The sequence below is a fragment of the Notamacropus eugenii genome, chromosome 3, assembly GCF_028372415.1.
Source record: "Notamacropus eugenii isolate mMacEug1 chromosome 3, mMacEug1.pri_v2, whole genome shotgun sequence".
Lineage (NCBI taxonomy): Eukaryota > Metazoa > Chordata > Mammalia > Diprotodontia > Macropodidae > Notamacropus > Notamacropus eugenii.
This window is the reverse complement of record NC_092874.1, coordinates 428,103,107-428,123,453: the sequence shown is the minus strand read 5'-3', so window position 1 is coordinate 428,123,453 and position 20,347 is coordinate 428,103,107. Positions and strand designations below refer to the sequence as shown.

Genomic DNA, 20,347 nt, shown 5'->3' with positions numbered 1-20,347 from the left:
AGACCTTTCTGGACGAATTTCTTCAGCTGGGGAATTGTTTTACCATGTTTTTTTTGTGGGTTCTGATGCTCCAGAATTTGTTTTGAGGTGTTATTTAAAGTTGTTTGGAGGGGAATTTGGGAAAGCTTGGGTGAGTCCCTGCTTTTTCTCTACCATCTTGGCTCCACCTCCCTGAGGGATTTTAAATAGTTCATGAAGTTTCAGGATATGAACTTGGTGGAAGCTGAAGTAGACCAAAGAGAACCCTCAAATTGTGAACAGATGCTAAAGGGGAAAAAAAAATCAAGGAATTGCTAGTTTCCTGAATTGATAGTAAGATCACTGATAGTAAGATTTTTTTAATTTCAATTCTATCACTGTGTAATTTAGAAGTCACTTATGCTCCACATCTCAATTTCAGTACTCAAATGGGGATGATAGTAAAATCTTAAATTTATATAGTGTTTTACAGCTGAAGAGTGCAATATATTTTCCCATTTGTATGCTAGGTCATTTACCCTTGCCATACGCCTGAGAAGTAGGTTTGAGACCCAGATCAAGAGAAAAAAAGTAATTTGCTAACATCAATCACTGCTGGAGTTAGACTCAAACCGAAATCTCCTAACACCCTGTGTAGTGATCATTTTAACTAGGCTAGGGGCTTCCAGTTAAGCCCTACCATATTTATGATTGCAGAGGCAACCAGACACTGAAAAAAATCGTTGATGCTATTATGGCAGCAGTCTACTACTCTGCCTATCCAAAAAGCAGAAGACTAACTCTAGGGAAATCCCTTGGATACTTGCTTTCTTTTTACAAACAGAGTCACCAGGATCTGTAGATCACTTTTTGACTACTCAGAATGTATGGTGTGGTGGAATTGAATTTAGAGTGCTGAGTTCAAGACCTGTCTCTGTTACTTTCTAGTTATATGATCCTAGGGAAATTATTTAACCTCTCTGAGGTTTCTTTATCTGGAAAATCAGTAAGATAATACTTATATTATTTACCACCTAGGACTCTTGTGAGAAAAACCTTATGTATCATATAAATTTGAGTAGCAGAGATAATTATCATCATCATTACTATCATTAACTTATCATCTTTGGGGGGGGGGGGCTTCAAATGGAACTATTTCCAGGAAAATTTGTTGTCCTGCTGTCATTCTCTTATACTTAATATTCCATGGACTATTTCACAGATGGATAAAATAGCTATTTTTGTGATTTCATAAAAGTATTAAGATGTAAGCTTATCCTCTGAAAGCACACTAAAAGCTTCCTTGGTATAATTTCAGTGGTATATAGGACAATAGGGACATCATGCACCTCATTCTGATCCTACATGATTTTGAACTCCTCTGCTAGTTTTCTATATTCTGTAAACTTTTCATTCCCTGTACCTTAGACATGATCACTATTTGGTATAGTGATGTCTGTTAAAATGTTGCTCTCAAATTTTTATGGATTATTAGTATTTTTATGACTAGGTATATTCATTCCTTCATGCTCTGGGTTTGACACTCATGTTGTTGACTGGTTAGTGGTCCCCAGACTGACTTATTCTGCCCTTCCTCTTAAAGACACAGGAAATTGTTTATGAGAGCAATTTGAGCTCCTTAAGGAGAGAAGTCATTGACATGGAAAAGTTAAAATGAGAGAGGGAGGGCACTCAGTGGAAAAGTGAAGATTTAGGGGGCATTTGATTTTTCTTTTCTAGTATTTGAAGAACTTTCTGTATGGAAAAGAGAGCAGCACTAGGCAGGAGTTCTAAGCAGGGTTCTACCCAGTGTAAGGAAGATCTTTCTCACAGTTGATAATTTGTAATAATAGAATGGACTCCTTGTTAGGAAGAATTCTCTATTACTTAGAAGTGTTTAAAAAAATGTTCTAGAGAAGTTACAGTGGGTCCTTGGATCTGTAGAAAGTTTGAACTATTGACTTTTAAAAGTCCTATCCAACCAAATTCTTTTTATGATACAAATATGGTTTTGACACCCAATCCAGGGAGAGACAAAACAGAGAAAGAAAATTATAGACCAATTTCTCTAATGAATATAGATTCTAAAATTTTAAATAAGATTATAGCAAAAAGGATATAACAACTTATCATGAGAATAATACATTATGATCAGGTAAGATTCATACCAGGAAGGCAGAGCTGGTTCAATATTAGGAAAATTATTAGTATTTTTGATCATATCAACAACAAAACTAACAGAAACCCTATGATTATCTCAATAGATGCAGAAAAAACTTTTGACAAAATACAACACCCATTCCTATTAAAAACACTGGAGAACATAGGAATAAAGGGAACTTTCCATAAAATAATAAGCAGTATCTATCTAAAACCCTCAGCAAGCATTATATGCAATGGAGACAAACTAGATGCATTTCCAGAAAGATCAGGGGTGAAACAAGGATGTCCATTATCACCACTATTATTCAATATGTTAGCTGTAGCAATTAGACAAGATAAAGAAATTGAAGGCATTAGAATAGGCAAAGAAGAAACTAAGTTATCACTCTTTGCAGATGATATGATGATATACTTAGAGAATCCCAGAGATTCAAGTAAAAAACAACTTGAAATAAACAACTTTGGCAAAGTTGCAGGTTACAAAATAAACCCACACAAATCTTCTGCATTTCTGTATATTACCAACAAAGTCCAACAGCAAGAGATAGAAAGAGAAATACCATTTAAAGCTGGGGTAGACACTATAAAATATTTGGGAGTCTACCTGCCAAAACGAATCCAGGGACTATATGAACACAATTATAAGATACTTTTTGCACAGATAAAGTCAGATCTAAGTAAGTGGGAAAACATCAGTTGTTTGTGGGTAGGCCAAGTCAATATAATAAAAATGACAATCCTACCTAAATTAATTTACTTATTTAGTGCCATACCAGTCACACTATCTGATAATTATTTTCTAGAGCTGGAAAAAATAATATCAAAATTCATCTGGAAGAACAAAAGGTCCAGAATAGCAAGGGAACTAATGAAAAGAAATGCTTGGGAAGGGTGACCTAGCTCTACTAGGTCTCAAATTGTATTATAAAGAGCAATTTGCAAAACCACTTGGTACTGACTAAGAAACAGAAGGGTAGACAAGTGGAATAAGCTAGGTAGTCAAGACACAGTAGGCAATGAGCATAGCAATCTATTGTTTGATAAACCCAAGGACCCCAGCTTCTGAGATAAGAACTCATTGTTTGACAAAAATTGCTGGGAAAACTGGATAAAAGTGTGGTGGAAACCAGGCATACACCAATGCCTGACACCATACACAAGAATAAAGTCCAAATAGGTACATAATCTAGGTATAAAGATTGATACTATGAACAAATTAGTGGAGCAAGGATTAGTGTATTTATCAGATTTATGGAGAAGGAAAGAATTTTTGACTAAAGAAGAGATAGAAAGCATTATGAAGTGCAAAATGGATAATTTTGATTACGTTAAACTGAAAAGTTTTTGCACAACCAAATCCAATGCAACCAAAATTAGGAGGGAACAGAAAAATGGAAAAGAATTTTTGCAACTAGTGTCTGTGATAAAGGCCTCATTTCTAAAATATATAGAGAACTGAGTCAAATGTACAAGAATACAAGTCATTCTCCAACTGATAAATGGTCAAAAGATATGGACAGGCAGTTTTCAGAGGAAGAAATTAAAGATATCTATAATCATATGAAAAAATGTTCTAAATCACTATTGATTGGAGAGATGCAAATCAAAACAACTGTGAAATACCACATGACACCTATCAGATTGACTAACAATTAGATGATAAATGTTGGAGAAGATATGGGAGAGTTGGAACACTAATTCATTATTGGTGGAGCTGTGAGCCGATACAACTGTTCTGGAGAACAATTTGGAACTATGCCCAAAAGGCTACAAAAATATGCATACGCTTTGACCTAGCAATACTGTTTCTAGGACTGTATCCCCAAGAGATCATAAAAATGAGAAAGGTTCCCACATATACAAAAACATTTATAATAGCCCTCTTTGTAGAGGTTAAAAACTGGAAATCAAGGGGATGCCCATCAATTGGGGAGTGGCTGAATATAATGGAATACAATTGTGCTATAAGAAATGATGAACAAGAAGACCTCAGAGAGGCCTGGAAAGACTTATATGAGCTGATGCTGAGCGACAGGAGCAGAACCAGGAGAACTTTGTGCACAGCAACAACCACAGTGTGCAAGAATTTTTTCTGGTAGACTTTGAACTTCATTGAAATGCAGGGATTTAAAAAAATTCCCAATGTTCTTTTAAGGCACAATGCCCTCCATACCCAGAAAAAGAACTTTGGAATTCAGTCACAGAATGTAGCAGATCATTTTCTTTTGTTTTACATTTTGGTTTTGTTACATGATTTCTCCCATTCATTTTAATTCTTCTACACAACATGTCTATAGTGAAAATGTACTTAATAGGAATGTATGTATAGAACCTATATAAAATTGTATGCCATCTCAGGGAAGGAGGGGAAAAAATAATCTATGTTATATGGTAGTGATTGTAGAACACTGAAAATAAATAAAATTTTTTTAAAAAAGTCCTATCCAGCTACAAGATTCCAGGGTTCTGTGACTTGAAGATAATGTTATTTAATGCCCAGGGCTGGTCACAATTAAGAATTACTTGCTGCTGCTAATTTAATTTATTCATCAGTTCACAATCAACAAATATTTATTGAGTACCTGCTATATGGAAGACATCATGTAATGTGCTGCATTATAACTAATATGTTTTTGCATTATAATTAATATACAATAAGAAATATTTCGGTGCCTCCCTGGTATGAATGTAAGGCATGACTAGCTCTCTTCAACTGTGGTTAATAAAGTCATTTTCTAATGCTATTTCTTTGCCTGTCCTAAGAACACTTTTCTTCCCCCCCCCCCCCCCGCCCATATTTTATTTCATTAAATATTTCTCAATTACATGTAAAAAATTAGCTTTAGTTATTTAAAATTTTTAGTTCCAAATTCTCTTCTGTCTTTCTCTTCTCCCCTCCAAGAAAGCAAGCAATCTGATAAAGATTTTAAGAACACTTTTCAACATGAGACACTTCTTTAAAGCAAGAAATTTTGCTCATTCATTGTCTTAGAATAGCTGAATTAGTGTATTGGGGGCAGGAGATAAATCCTTCCTTTACCCAATTTTTGATTCTAATGCCTCTTTCTCTGCCTGAAACTTTCTCTGAATTTGAGAGAGCTCCAGCTTTGCGGCCACAGATTATTTTAGGTGAAACATCTGATGGATAAAGCTATCCAATTTCCACTTTTACCTTCCCTTCAAGAATCAGGAACCTAAAAAGGCAGTCAGTCATGTCATGACTACTTAGTCTACACAGCTTGTCCTAGAAATCCCAGTTCAATCTGCAATAAATGAGGCAGAGTCTTTTTCCAGCTCTCAGTCCTGTGATCTTGTCCCTTCCCTGAAATTGGTCAGTGTGCTTGCTAGTAGTACTCCTCTTGCTGAAATCTCAGAGTACCCTGGTGCCTCAAAGGTCATCTGCTCCAATCTAATCCCCTCTGAATAATCTGAGAGGCAGTCTGGGGTGTAGCGAATAGGGCACTGAACTGGAGCTGGCAAGACTTTGGACCCAAATCCAGCCTCTGCTGCTGAATACTATGTGACTTCCACTGATTCGTTCTACCTCTCTGGGTTTAGTTTCCTCATTAGGAAATTGGACTTAGCAGCCTCTAAATTAGCTCCCACCTCTAAATTCGTGATCCTGTGATCTTCTGATTATCCTGCTTCACATGAAGACCTCTAGTGAGAAAAAACTCATTTCCTCCAAAGGTGGCCTTGAGTATGATCTTCAGTTCCATTTCTTCAGAAATTCCAGTGTTCTATTTCACAACCATAAAACACTAGGAGAATATTAGAATTAAAAAGATGGCCCATTGTGGGAGGGGAGGGTTCAGGCTATGAAAAGAACTTTGAAATTTCCCAACAACAATCCAGCCTTTTCCTCCCAGTTAGCCCTGTTCTCTCCATCACACAGCCACCTTCCTAGTTCACACTCTTATTACCTCTCAATGGGACTATTACAACTGATCTCCTTCCCTTGAGTCTCATCCCATTCCAGTCCATCATCCATGCAACTACTCAGTGACTTTCCTAAAGTACAGGTCTTAACCATGTCACTTTCTCTACTCACTAAATTCCAGTGCTGTCGTTCAGTCATGTCCAACTCTTCATGACCCCGTGGACTATAGTGTCCATGGGATGTTCTTGGCAAAGATACTGTAGTAGTTTGCTATTTCCCTCTTTGGTGAATTAAGAAAAGCAGAGGTCAAGTGACTTGCCCAGGGTCACACAGTTAAGTGTCTGAGGCCGCATTTGAACTCAGGTCTTCCTGACTCCAGGGCCAGTGCTCCATCCACTGAGCCATCTAGCTGGCTAGATAACTCAAGTGACTCCCTTTTATCTCTAGAGTCAAATATAAACTTTCTTGTTTGACATTTGAAGCCCTTCACAGCCTGGCCCCACCCTACCTTTCTATAATCATCACAAATTGCTCCCCTTCATGCACACTGCAGTTTAGCTAAATTGTCATTCCTACCATTCCTTTTCCTGATAGACTATCTCCTGCCTCAGCTTTTTTGCACAGGAAAAATATCCCAAGGTCTAAAATTCATTCTTGCCTCTTCACTTCCATCTAGGTTCAGTTCAAGCAGCACCTTCTGTTTGTCTTTATCCACCAGTTGCAACTGTTTTCTCTACAAAATCCTGTATTTGTGTTGCATATACCTTTATGTGCACATGTTTCTCCAACTAGATTATAAATCTTGCAGCCTGTATTTATTCAGCAGTAGTGTCCTAGAGAGGAAGATGGTTCCTTCATTGTTTACAGGTTTAACTGTGCTAAACTTTCTCAGTGGCATAGAATTAGAGATCGTAAGAGGCTGTGGAATGGCCTGTTGTTATTAGCTCTTTCCGGTCAGGGGATGTTGATCACTGAATTATATCTGTAGGTGTGTGAAAACTTATTGTACAAAAGGGAAGTGTTCCCTAAGTTCATCCATGCATAGAATGTGAGAGCTGACTTCTTATTTTAGTCACCCACATTTCAACTACGACCATCTACAATTTAAAAGTAAAGGAAATGTCTTTGAGCTCACAGAATCTCAGACTTGAAAAGTATTTCAAAGGCCCTCTAGTTCATCTCATAATCTGAACTAGAATACCTTGTATAACATACCCACAGGTATCCATTCTTTGCTTGAATAACCTCCAAAGAGGGGAAACCCACTTTTTTATGATTCTTTTTTTCATTTTATTTATTTATTTTTAGTTTTCACCATTCATTTCCACAAGATTCTGAGTTGCAAATTGTCTCCCCATATCTCCCCTCCCCCAGCCGAAGACAGCCATTCTGATTACCCCTTCCTCAATCTGCCCTCCCTTCCCTATCCCCATCTTCTCTCTTTTCTTGTAGGGCACAATAGATTTCTATACCCCACTACCTGTATTTCTTATTTCTCAGTTGCATGCAAGAACAATTCTCAACATTTGTTCCTAAAACTTTGAGTTTTAACTTCTCTCCCTTCCTCCCTCCCCACCCATCCCCACTGAGAAAGCAAGCAATTCAATATAGGCTATACATGTGCAGTTATGCAAAAGACTTCCATAATAGACATGTTGTGAAAGACTGACTATATTTCCCTCCATCCTATCCTGCCCCCCATTTATTCTGTTCTCTCTTTTGACCTTGTCCCTCCCCGAAAGTGTTTACTTCTAATTACTCCCTCCTCCCAATTGGCCCTTCCTCCTATCATCCCCCTACCCCACTTATCCCCTTCTTCTCTACTTTCCTATAGTGTAAAATAAATTTTCATACCAAATTGAGTGTGCATGGTATTCCCTCCTTAAGCCAAATATGATGAGAGTAAGCTTCACTCTTCCCCCCTCACCTCCCCCCTTTTTCCCTCCATTGAAAAAGGTTTTTCTTGCCTCTTTTATGAGAGATCATTTGTCCCATTCCATTTCTCCCTTTCTCCTCTCGATAGTCCTCTCACCCCTTAATTTTTTTTAAGATATCATTCCTTCTTATTCAGCTCACACTGTGCCCTCTCTCTATATGTATATAATCCATTCAACTACCCAAATACTGAGAAAAGTCTCAAGACTTACAAATAAGATCTTTCCATGTAGGAATGTAAACAGTTCAACTTTAGTTAAGTCCCTTATGACTTCTCTTTCCTGTTTACCTTTTCATGCTTTTCTTGATTCTTGTGTTTGAAAGTCACATTTTCTATTCAGCTCTGGTCTTTCATCAAGAATGCATGAAAGTTCTCTATTTCATTGAATGACCATTTTCCCCCCTGAAGTATTACATTCAATTCTGCTGGGTAGGTGATTCTTGGTTTTAATTCTAGTTTCTTTGATTTCTGGAATATCATATTCCAAGCCCTTCGATCCTTTAATGTAGAAACCGCTAGATCTTACGTTATCCTGATTGTATTTCCACAGTACTCAAATTGTTTCTTTCTGGATGCTTGCAATATTTTCTCCTTGACCTGGAAACTCTGGAATTTGACTATAGTATTCCTAGGAGTTTTCTTTTCATATCTCTTTTAGGAGGAGATTGGTGGATTCTTTCAATATTTATTTTACCCTCTGGTTCTAGAATCTCAGGGCAGTTTTCCTTGATAATTTCATGAAAGATGATGTCTAGGCTCTTTTTTTGAATCATGACTTTCAGGTAGTCCCATAGTCTTTAAATTGTCTCTCCTGGATCTATTTTCTAGGTCAGTTGTTTTTCAAATGAAATATTTCACATTGTCATCTATTTTTTCATTCTTTTGGTTTTGTTTGGTAATTTCTTGGTTTCTCATAAAGTCATTAGCTTCCATCTGCTCCATTCTCATTTTTAAAGAGCTATTTTCCTCAGTGAGCTTTTGAACCTCCTTTTCCATTTGGCCCATTCTGCTTTTTAAACCATTCTTCTCCTCATTGACTTTTTGAATGTCTTTTGCCATTTGGGTTAGTCCATTTTTAAAGGTGTTATTTTCTTCAGCATTTTTTTGGGTCTCCTTTAGCAAAACGTTGACTTACTTTTCATGATTTTCTTGCATTGCTCTCATTTCTCTTCCCAGTTTTTCCTCCACCTCTCTTACTTGATTTTCAGAATCCTTTTTGAGCTCTTCCATGGCCTGAGACCATTGCTTTTTTTTTTTTTTTTTTTTTTTTTGAGGTTTTGGATGTAGAAGCCTTGACTTTGATATCTTCCTCTGATGGCATGCTTTGTTCTTCCTCATCCAAAAGGATGGATGAAAATTCCTTTTCACCAAGAAAGTAACCTTCTATAGTCTTATTTTTTCCCCTTTCTTGGGCATTTTCCCAGCCAGTTATTTGACTTTTGAGTCCTTTGTCAAGTGGAAGGTATGTTCTAGGGACCTGTAACTTCTTAATTCCTCCAAGGTGGCATAATCCAGGGAGTGGAATTTCCTCCTCTCCTGACTTGTGCTGTGTGTGGTCTATGAGCAACCACAAGTAGTCCTTTCTGCCCAGGATCTGTGGGTAGGATTTCCTCTCTAGAGCCTCCACCAGCTCCACCATGCCAGCACTCCTCCTCATCCCAGGGCCACCATTCAGAAATGAGACACAAATAGGGTGCTCAATCCCCCCCAGGGTCTTTAGGTCAAAGTCTCCAAAAGTGGATGCTGCTGCTGCAATGACTGCAGCTGCCCTGGGGCCAGCACTGGGGTCAGAAGCCACTCCCCTTTCACCTAGATTAAAGACCTTTCTTACTGACCTATGAAGCTGTCTTTGATGTTTTTTGATGTGAGAAATCTGGGAGCTGCAGCTGCTATCCGTGATTCTATACTCTGAAGCCTGTTCCAGTTCTGTCCATGCCATGCTGTGCGGCTAAGGCTGGGCTGCACTCTACTCTGCACCCATTGAGATAGACCTTTCCTTTTGGCCTTCCAGGCTGTCTTGGGCTGGAAATCTCTTTCCCTCTGTCATTTTGTGGCTTCTGCTGCTCTAGAATTTGTTTAGAGTCATTTTTTACAGATATTTTATGGACTGTAGGGGTGGAGCTAGCGCAGGTTCATCCTTCCACTTCTCCATCTTGGCTCTGCCCTCTGGGGAAACTCACTTCCAAGACAGACTGTTCTCCTTTTGGACGGATCTAATATTTAGTAAGAAGTTTTTTCTTTTAAAAATAATTGTTTTAATTAGCCAAGATCTGCCTTTTCATCTTCCCCACACACCCCCAAACTGAAAATGCAAGAAAAACAAAATCCATTACAAACATATATATAATGAGTCAAAGCAAATTTCCACATTAGACAAGTCCAAAAATTTTTTGTCTCATTTTGTATTTTGAGTCTTTCATTTCTCTGTCACGAGGTAGGTAACGTGTTTCGTCATTAGTCCTCTCCAATTCTGAATGGTTATTACTCTGAGAAGAGTTCAGTATAATAGTATTCTATCATATTTGTACAGCACAGTTTACTAATTCTTTCCCAAGTTTATGAGTACTCTTTCAGATTTCCATCCTTTGCCACCTCAAAAAGAACTATAGATACTTTTACCTACCTCCTTCTAGTTTGTTTTGCTTAGAACTAATCCTTCCCTTATCTTACCTTCCCTCTAATTTACCCTTCTCTCTTCTACCCTTTCCCACCTTTTTCTCTAGTGAGTGAAATGTATTGCTGTACACAGCTGTATTTGTGTGTTTCTCCTTTGACCAGCTCAGATGAGAGTGAGGTTCAAATGTCAACAGTTTCCCTTTACTCCCTCCTGCTTGTTTGCATACCCTGATTATGTGAGGTAATTTCCCCTAACTTTCCTTTTCCTTCTCTCCAACTGTATTCCTATTCTTATTTATTTCCATTCTTTTCTTAGATCATCAAGGCATGACCCAACCACTCCCAGGTCTTATCTAATCAGACTCTCTCTGTGAACCCTAATGATATTAGGGTTCAGAGGGGACACGTATCATTTCTCTTTATTGGAATAAATAAATAATTTATCCTTGTTTAGTCCTTTATCACTGTTCATTCATGTTCAATCTTTTATACTTCTCTTCACTCCTGTGTTTAAACTTTAAAGGTCTAGTACCTTAGATCTTTTCATCAGGAATGCTTGGAAGTCTACTGTTTTTCTCCTGTAGCATACTGGGGCAACTACTAGGTGGCACAGTGCACAATAGCACTGGGCCTAGAGTCAGGAAGTACTCATCTTCCTGAGCTCAGATCTGTCCTCAGACACTTATTTTCTGTGTGATTCTGGGCAAGTCACGTAACTCACTTTACCTCATTTTCTCATTTGCAAAATGAGGTAAAGAAGGAAATGGCAAATCATTCCAGTATCTTTGCCAAGAAAACCCCAAATGGGGTCACAGAGAGTCTGACAAGACTGAAACGACTGAACAGTAAGAGAATTATACTCTTTTTTGATGGGTAAGTTATTCTTGGCTGTGATCACATATCCTTTGCTCTTTCAAATATCATTTTCCAAATTCTCCACTGCTTTATAGTGGTGGTCACTAAATCATGTGTGATCCTGACTGTGACTCCTCAGTACTTGAATTCCTTCTTTCTGGATGCTTACCATGTTTTTTCTTTGACCTGGAAGCTCAGTATTTGTGCTCTGATGTTTTTCCTGGGAGTTTTCATTTGGGGGTTTCATTCTGGAGGTAGCCCTTTACTTCTAAGAGATCTGGGCATTTTCTTTCAAGATTTCTTGAAATGTGAGGTCCAGGCTCTCTCTTTTTTTTGCCATAGAATTTCAATAATCTAATGATTCTTAAATTTATTTCTTCCCAATGTTTTCCAAGTCATTTGTTTTTGCTATGAGGCACTATATATTTTCTTCCATTTTTTTCAGCCTTTGTCTTTGTTCTAATATTTCTTGTTGCCTCATGAAATCAGTGGTCTTCTATTTGATCCATTCAAATTTTCAGGGAGTTTGTTGCTTGGACAGGGCTTTATAACACTTCTGTTCATTGTGTTTCCAGTTTCCAGCCCTTTTCAATTCTTTCTTCCTTAACTCTCATTTCTTTTCCATTTTTTCTTCTAGCACTCTCATTTCTTTTATAAAAATATTTTAAACTCTTGCTGCATGTTTTCTAGGAATTCTAGTTGAGTTTGTACCCAAGCAGTGCTTTTCTCTGAAGCTTTGCTCATAGATGTTTTAGAATTATTACCTTCTTCTGTATGTGTGAATTGAACATCCCTGCCACCATAATAGCTCATTATGGTGAGGTTCATTTTCTATTTGAATATTCTTCCAGCCTACTTCCTGACTTTGGACTTGGTTTTAGGACTGGGCTCTGTACAATTTTGAAGAGAAGATTTGGGCTGGTTCTGACATAGCTACTTTCTTGGGTTATTGAATGTTGTATTCTTCCAGGTCAAACTGGAAACTTGCAAGCTTTCAGTGCTTTCAAGGGGATCTGATCCAGGGGAAAGTCTGATTACTGTCCCCTTGCTCTCAGCTCTGTAAGTTCCCAATCCATTTAGGAGTATGTAGATTTCTGCTCTCAGCTCTGTAAGTTCCCAGTCCGTTTAGGAGTATGTAGATTTCTGCTAGCCTCTGCCTGTATCATCCAACTGGAAAGCCCTGTTAGTTCAAAGTGACAGAATTGTAGACTCCCCGACCTTAGCTATTTCTCTGCAGACTGGGCAAGATGCTGGAAGTTAAATTTTACTATAAGCTTGGGGTCTAAGCTCACCATTGCTACTGCCAGCTTTTGAAGTTCCTCCTTTCTTGGTACACAACCCAGGGGTCTCCCTCCTGGGAAAACCAACATTGCCCCAGTGCTGGGCTGTGAGCAAGTCCTCCTCTCACTCCACTCTGAATCTATGATTTAGGACTGGGTAGTAAGTGACAAAGCTATCACTTGTTACCCATTCCTATCTCAGCACACCAGCATAGGTCTACACAGCTTCCTGGGCCCTGGGGTGTTCCACAAGCTGCATACTCCTGCCCCAACCCTTTCCCGAGAGTCGGCCGCCTCTGTCTCTCCTCCAGTGCCAACGTAGGCCAGACAAAGAAAACTTGGTTTTCTCCTGGGTACAGTGCCTTGGGCATAGTAGATGTCTAATAAACATTTGGTGTCATTTATTCCATCAGTCAACCCACAGAAGAGCCTTCCTTATAAGCAATGGGGGTGCTACAGCCAGGTCTAGCATGAGAGCCAGTTGTTAAATTTTTCAGTGTAAGCACTTAAACCTCAGAAGTAAGCAGTGGCTACAAATCAGGGTTTGATTTATTGTTTGGTTGATCATCTGGACTTACGAAAGTGATGGAGAAAATACTCATAATTCAGATTAAATTTAAAAGTATATGTGCATACATTTTTTCTCCAGAGGGTCTGGATGTTAAACATATGCCAACATTCCCCTGCATTTCTCTGTAAACAGCATAAGTATGGCAGAAGGCTTAGGGACTAAGAGCATCATCAGCCTGGAGGCATAATACCTGGAGGTTAAGAATAGTGATGATGAAGAAGACGACGATAACTTGACATTTTTATAGAGGTATGCAAAGAACTTTACTTGCATTATTTCATTTAAGCCTCACTACCCTCCTGCTTACAAGACAGCATGTTGCCCATGGCTCTCCCTTAGCTATTGGTGTCTCTTATTTGGCTCCTATGTAAGTGATGTTGGCTGGATCCCTTCATTTAGAAGCTGACAGTTCACGTGAGCTCTCTGGATCCAGAAACTGTCTCTGAAGCACAGAAGCCTGTGGATGTTGGCCTTTCACTAGCAGTTTATCTGGAGTGTGTGAGAGTAATAATCCAACTGGCCATGTGACTAACCTGTGAAGTCTTCTCTTTCAAGCAGATAATGACCAGCATGTATCTAGAGCCTCCTGCATGCCAGGTGCTGTGCTTGGTTGTTGTCCTTCGTTCTCAGGGGACCAAAGTGACATCACCATGATAAAGTGTGTCCGAGTGTGGCTGATCAGACCAATATGAGCTCAGAATGCTCTATCACAGGTTGGGCACAGATAGCCCATGTGAATATTTGGGGTGCATACTCCAGATTTATGCATCCCAGTGTCCTTTGTGCTTTCTCAATTCTGCTTTGCTCATAGAGCACAGCACCCTTTCTGATGTGGGTACAGCATGCTGAGCTGTCCTGTGACTCCCATGTTGCACAGTCAAATCCAGAGTTCTTGAGAGAGACCTTGAGAGTGTCCTTGTATCATTTCTTCTGACCACCATGTAATCACCTGCCCCATGTGAGTTCTCTGTAAAATAGTCTTTTTGGCAAGTGAATATTTTGCATTCAAAAACATGGCCAGCCCATCAGTGTTCCACTCTCTGAAGCATAGTTTGAATGCTTGGCAGTTCAGCTTGAGCAAGGACTTCAGTGTCTGGTACCTTATCCTGCCAGGTGATCCTCAGAATCTTCCTAAGACAATTCAAATGGAAGTGATTCAGTTTTCTAGCAAGGCACTGGTAGACTGTCCATGTTTCATAGGCATATAATAATAAGATCAGCACAATAGTTCTGTAGACCTTCAGTTTGGTAGTCAGTCTAATACTTCTTCTCTCCCAAACTTTTATTTGGAGCCTCCCAAACACTGAGCTCGCTCTGGCAATGCATGCATCAACTTCATTGTCAATGTGTACATCCCTGCAAAGTACACTATCAAGGTAAGTGAACTTATCCACAGCATTCAAAACTTCCCTGTTTGTTGTAACTAATGGTTCCAGGTATGGATGGTATGGTGATGGCTGATGGAGCACCTGTGTTTTCTTGGTGTTAATTATTAATCCAAAATTAGCACAGGCAGCAGAGAATTGATCCATACTTTGTTGCATCTCAGCTTTAGAGGCTGCGTTGAGTGCACAATCATCTGCAAACAGAAAATCATGCACCAACACTCCCTCTACTTTTGTCATGGCTTGTAGCCTTTTCAAATTAAAGAACTTACATCAGTGTGGTAGTTGACCTTGATTCTATGTTCATCCTCATTGAAAACATTTGTCAACATGGCTGAAAACATCATGCTAAAAAGCATAGGACCAAGCACACAGCCCCGTTTCACTCCACTGGTGACAGAGAAGGTACAAGAACATTGTCCACTGTCCAGAACCTGGGCAAACATGCCATCATGAAATTCACGTATGATACTGGTGAACTTCTCTGGGCAACCAAATTTTGTCATAATTTTCCATAAGCCCTCACGACTAATAGTGTCAAAGGCCTTGGTTAGATCTACAGACGTTGTATACAGACCTCTGTTCTGCTCTTGGTATTTCTCCTGGAGTTGTCAGGCAGCGAACACCATATCAACTGTTCCTTAGCCCTTTCTGAATCCACACTGGCTCTCAGGTAGATGACCATCTTCCAGGTGAAGGATCAGCCTATTAAGGAGAACTCTAGCAAGAATCTTAGCAACAATGAGAGAGACCCCCCTGTGATTGTTGCAGGACAATCTATTCCATTTACCTTTATAGAGATGGACAATGGAGGCATCCTTGAACTCCTGAGGGATAACCTCCTCTTGCCGTATAACCTGGAAAATTTCAGTCAGTTTTTGTATGAGCATTGGTCCCCCTGCCTTGTAAATCTCGGGTGGACTAGAATCAGCACTAGGTACTTTGGCACATGAAAGGAGCCTAATGGGCCTCAAAACCTCTTCTTCAGTTGGAAGTTCAGCTAAGGAGCAAGACGTTTTACAAATACCATCTCATTTAATCCTCACAACAACCCTGGGAGGTAGGTGCTATTATTATCCCCATTTTACAGATGAGGAAACTGAGACAAACAGAGGAGTTAGTGACTTGGCCAGAGTCATACAGCTAGGAAGTATGTGAGTTCAAATTTGAACTCTTGTCTTCCTGCCTCCAAGCCCTGTGCTCTGTTCACTGTGCCACCTAGCTGCCCCCAAATCCTTGCAGAAAGTTCCTAAACTGACTACTTTGTAACCATGAAGATTTTTACCATGCCTCAAAAGAGTTTTGTTCTTGGGAGAACCAGCACAATGTAGTAATGAGAAGATGACTGGATTTGAAGTCAGATCTGGATTCAAGTTCTGACCCTGCTGTTAACTAGCTATGTGATTGTGGGTAATTCTGGGCTTGTTTCCTCTAAGTGAGGGATGATGCTCCATGAGGACCATTTAGGCTTTGTGAGTGTGTGCGTGTGCGTGCGTGTGAGTGTGTGCGTGTGCGTGCGTGTGTGTGTGTGTGTGTGTGTGTGTGTGTGTGTGAGAAAGATACAGGAATTAGTTACCAGTATGGGAAGGTCAGAGCAACTTCCTGAGGAGGAACAAAAGCAATTCATCAGGCACTGTCCAGCCCTGGAGATATTGCTGTACTTTGAGGAGTCTGTGTTCTCATCAAGGTGGGTGCTCTCTGGAGCACTGCAAACTGTGACCTTGTTGCTCATGTCCTTCCATAAGTCCTCCCTGGAGAATCCTTCCATTGCGCCTGTGGGATGTGTTCTTAGATTTCTTGATATTGCTTGAATATTAGTGGAATATGGATTGTCCATTGGTTATTCTTCAGCCTCATTTTTTTACTCTCAGCCCATCTCCTTTTCCAGTCATGCAGTTCTCTGATAATATCTTTCAATCGCTTCTCCTGTGCAATTTATGGTGAGTAATAAGTTACTGGCCATCCATGACCACCATCAGTCAATCAGTGGGCATTTATTAAGTGGCTGCTCTGTGCCAGGCTCTTTGCTAGACTCTGGAAGTACAAATACAAAAGTGGAAAAGTTTCTTCCATCATAGGATGTCCTTTTGAAGACCCATAATTTTAATTTTTCAGTGACTATGATATTCCATAACTGGTAGCCATACAACCTTAATGATGATGGGGATGCCAAGACAAAAATGAAAACCATTCACATCACTAAGGTGTTTACATTCTGTGAGGGGAATAGCAAAAAACAAAACAAAAATAAGAAATAATTGAGGAGGGAGAGCTCACTAAAAAGCAGAGCGATGGGGAAGGGGATCCAGCAAGGGTTCATGTAGGAGTGGCATCTGAACTGAGCCTTGACAGAAGCTAAAGATTCTAATACGCTCACAATGATGAGGTGAGGGCATTTTTAGCCATGGGGGAACAGCTGGAGGAGATGGAAATGAAATGCCAAGGTTGCAGAAGAGCAGATTTGGCATATACGCTAGAATACTCCAGAAAGAATCAGCCTGAGCCATTCTTTTTCTCAACATTCCCAAAGCCAGGGTACTGCTGCAGTTGAAATTAAGGTAAACTGATCATTTCAGTACCCTTGCCAAGACATTTAGACTCATTCAAATCAAAGGTCTTTTCCAGCTTCACTCCTCAGATACCTAAGCTCCAGCTTCTTTAGGGTTGAGATCTTACTCATCTTTAATAAGAGCTTGTGTATACATATGCATATACACACTATATATGTATATATGTGTATAGTTTTCTGTAGTTTGTTAAGTGTTTATCTTGCAACAGCTTTGTGAGTTAAACAGTCTAAGGATTATCCCAGTATTACAGATTACAGATGAAGAAACATTATACCACTATACCTAGGGAGCATGAGTGACTTGTCCATATTCACACCATGTGTCTGGACTAGGATTCACCTGAACTCAAGTCTGTTGCTTTTTCTGCTGTGCTATCCTGCACGCCCTACACTTAGTAGATATTCATTAAATATTTGTTCAGTAATTGAGCTCTGAACTCGTCATCATGCCGTCTTGTGTAAGTCACTCTTCTCTGGGTCTCAGTTTTCCCATCTGTAAAATGAGAGGTTAGGTCATCTCTTAAGATCCCTTCTGTAATTCTTTGAGTTCTTATGTAACATGATTTATTATTTACTTTTATGGGATCTCAGGATTATTAAATATTAGAGATAGAAGTGTCCTCAGAGATCATGCAGGCTACCCAACTCCTTTATTTCATAGTCAAGAAAACCAAGGTCCACAGAAATTAAGTGGCATAGCTATGGTCATACACGACTGAGCTTAGAGTTGACCTGCGCTATACCACAGTTCTCTTACGTAGGCCTCAGTTTTGCATGGAAGTAAGATTGGAGGGAAAATGCTCTGTCCTTATCCCACACGTCAGAGGGATCACAGGAAAGTAACAGGTTATGGTTATAAAACAAGTAGTACAAGAAGCCAACCTAAACTGGGGATTTTGACATTAAAAATGGAAAGGAAAGAAATAATAGGACAGATTTATGAAGAGAGTATCAAAGATATTTGGTGATTTTTAAAATGACTCTAAGTTTTAAGCTTGGGTGATTATGGAAAGGATGGTGCTATGGAGAGAAATGGGGAATACCTTAGGAAAAACTGGTTTGAAGGAAAAGAAGGTGGTTTTCAAATGATTGTAGTTATCCTAATAGTTCAGGCCTAGAACTGAAACCAAAAAAAATAATAATAATTGCAATCTATCCAGCACCTGAGAAAAAAGAATTTTACTTAACTCTAGCATAGAAAAGATGCTGAGCAAGGATACAACACTGGTTCAGATAGACACAGTTACCTTCAGCTCCATAGAAAAACATATTTAGTCAGAAGGGTGAGTGGATTCCCACCTCACTGGGATTTCTATCCAGTCTTGGGGCACTGACCCTGTATGGGCTCATCTTTTGATGCACCAGATGACTGAGAAGCCCAATCAACAGGTTAAGTTCCTAGTTCCCTAGATCAATCAAATCCGAGGACTAAGGAGTAAATAGATGGTAAGGAAATTGGAGAAAGTGATCTGGATTTGGAGTCAGATAACCTGGGTTCAGATCTGTCTTTATCATGTGAGTACTTGTGACCTTGAATTATGAGTTAACCTTCTTGAGTCTGACTTTCTTAATTTGTATCATACCTACCTCACAGAATTGTCACTAGAGGCTTTCAAGTGAAGGTTGAAATGACGACTTTTCAGGAGATGACCGCTTTTAGAGGTGATTTAGGCCTCTGCTTAGAATTGGACTAAATCAGAAGTCCTTAACCTGGGATCTGGTAATTTATTCAACATAATTGGTTTCCTTTCTAATTCTGTGTATTTTACTTTTTGCATTAAGAAACATTCTGACAAAGGGTCTGTACACTTCCTCAGGATGTCAAAGCAGTCCATAAAAAAGGTTAAGAACTCCTGGGCTAAAGAGATGACCTCTAAGATCCCTTCCAGACCTAAGATTCTGTCAGTGTATGTACCATAATGAAGTTGAGAGAAGGATGTCATCATAGGTTCCTTTTTAGGTAAAGAGGGAAGAAGATGAGGGAATTCACTTTGGACAGCCTAGTGTCTCAGGAAACTAGAAAATGTAATTGGCTGCATTTAGGAGGCAGCAGGTTAGAACTGAAGGCTTGAGATGTTTGGAAAAGCTTTAGAACAATCACTGGGGAATGTGATAGGGAGTCACCAAGAAATGAATAAAAGTCCAGCTTAAATTAACCTGGATTTCTAGGAGACTCAGCACATTTTTATGACTTCCACAGGGAACACTTTAAGAATCTCCTAAGGAAATGTGCAGAGGAATCTCTTGGAAGGTTTTGGAAATGTTCATACATTACCTATCTTTGGGATCTTTTGTCAGCTACCTGCCCTGTTGTCTCTTTCTAGTCTGTTAGTCCTCTAACTTTGTCTCCAAGTATGTTGTGCAGGAATTACTGCCTGCTGTTTTACAACTAGAAAAGATGAGCTGTAGAAAATGTGTTTTCTAAGGTCATACAGTAGGTGGTTTCCAGAGCTAATGTTGTAATTTCATCCAATCTCAAAACATTTTCATAATAGCCAAGGACATCTACCAGGTCTTAGTTCCTGCATGCGAGGTCTTTCCAGTGCCACTGATCTAGAGCTCACAAACCACAGGTTGAGTAGCCCTGAATCCCTGATTGCTTAATCACTGCCAAGCAAGACTATTTATCTGATGGTGTCAGGTGTAATGGATTGAGGCACTTACTCAGCTTTTCACCCTACACCCCATTTTTCATTGAGAGTTCCAACTTCCTCATCAAATTGGAAATTAATTAGATTCACTACCAGAGTCACTTCCCTCCCCTTCTCTAATAAACTGTCATTTTCAGCTTACTAATACCAACTTTACTAGTCTGAACTCTGGTAATGGTAGCCTGTCTTTAAATCATCATGTGTGTCTTCTTTCCCCTCTCGTTACTGGAACATCTGCTACTCTCCAGGTAAAGGGCAAATGAACCAAGAGGCCAAGGAACTCGCACCAGAAAATTCTCTTATCTGCTCGGCGATGGAGATGGCCTTAGATGTCCTTGAGTGAAGCATTTGTTAAGTGCTTACTGTTTGCAAAGCCTGTTGTGTGTCAGGAGCGCTGTGCCAAGCACTGAGGATACAAAGGCCAAAGTGAAACAGTCCTTGTTTTCCAGGAGCTTACATTCTCTTGGGGAAGAAATTGATAAG

General features: G+C 39.5%; 1 protein-coding gene and 1 long non-coding RNA gene across 8 annotated transcripts in view; both read left to right on the top strand.

The window, feature by feature from the left end:
* Positions 1-20,347, top strand: part of CHCHD6 (coiled-coil-helix-coiled-coil-helix domain containing 6) — a 323,428-nt gene that overhangs the window by 212,552 nt on the left and 90,529 nt on the right. The window lies entirely within an intron of this gene.
* LOC140497418 (uncharacterized) overlaps positions 1-20,347 on the top strand; it is a 70,006-nt gene extending 49,659 nt beyond the window's left edge. Inside the window, exon 2 of the long non-coding RNA XR_011964678.1 lies at positions 1-20,347. This exon is cut by the window's left edge and continues 18,694 nt beyond it. This is a non-coding gene — a long non-coding RNA (uncharacterized lncRNA).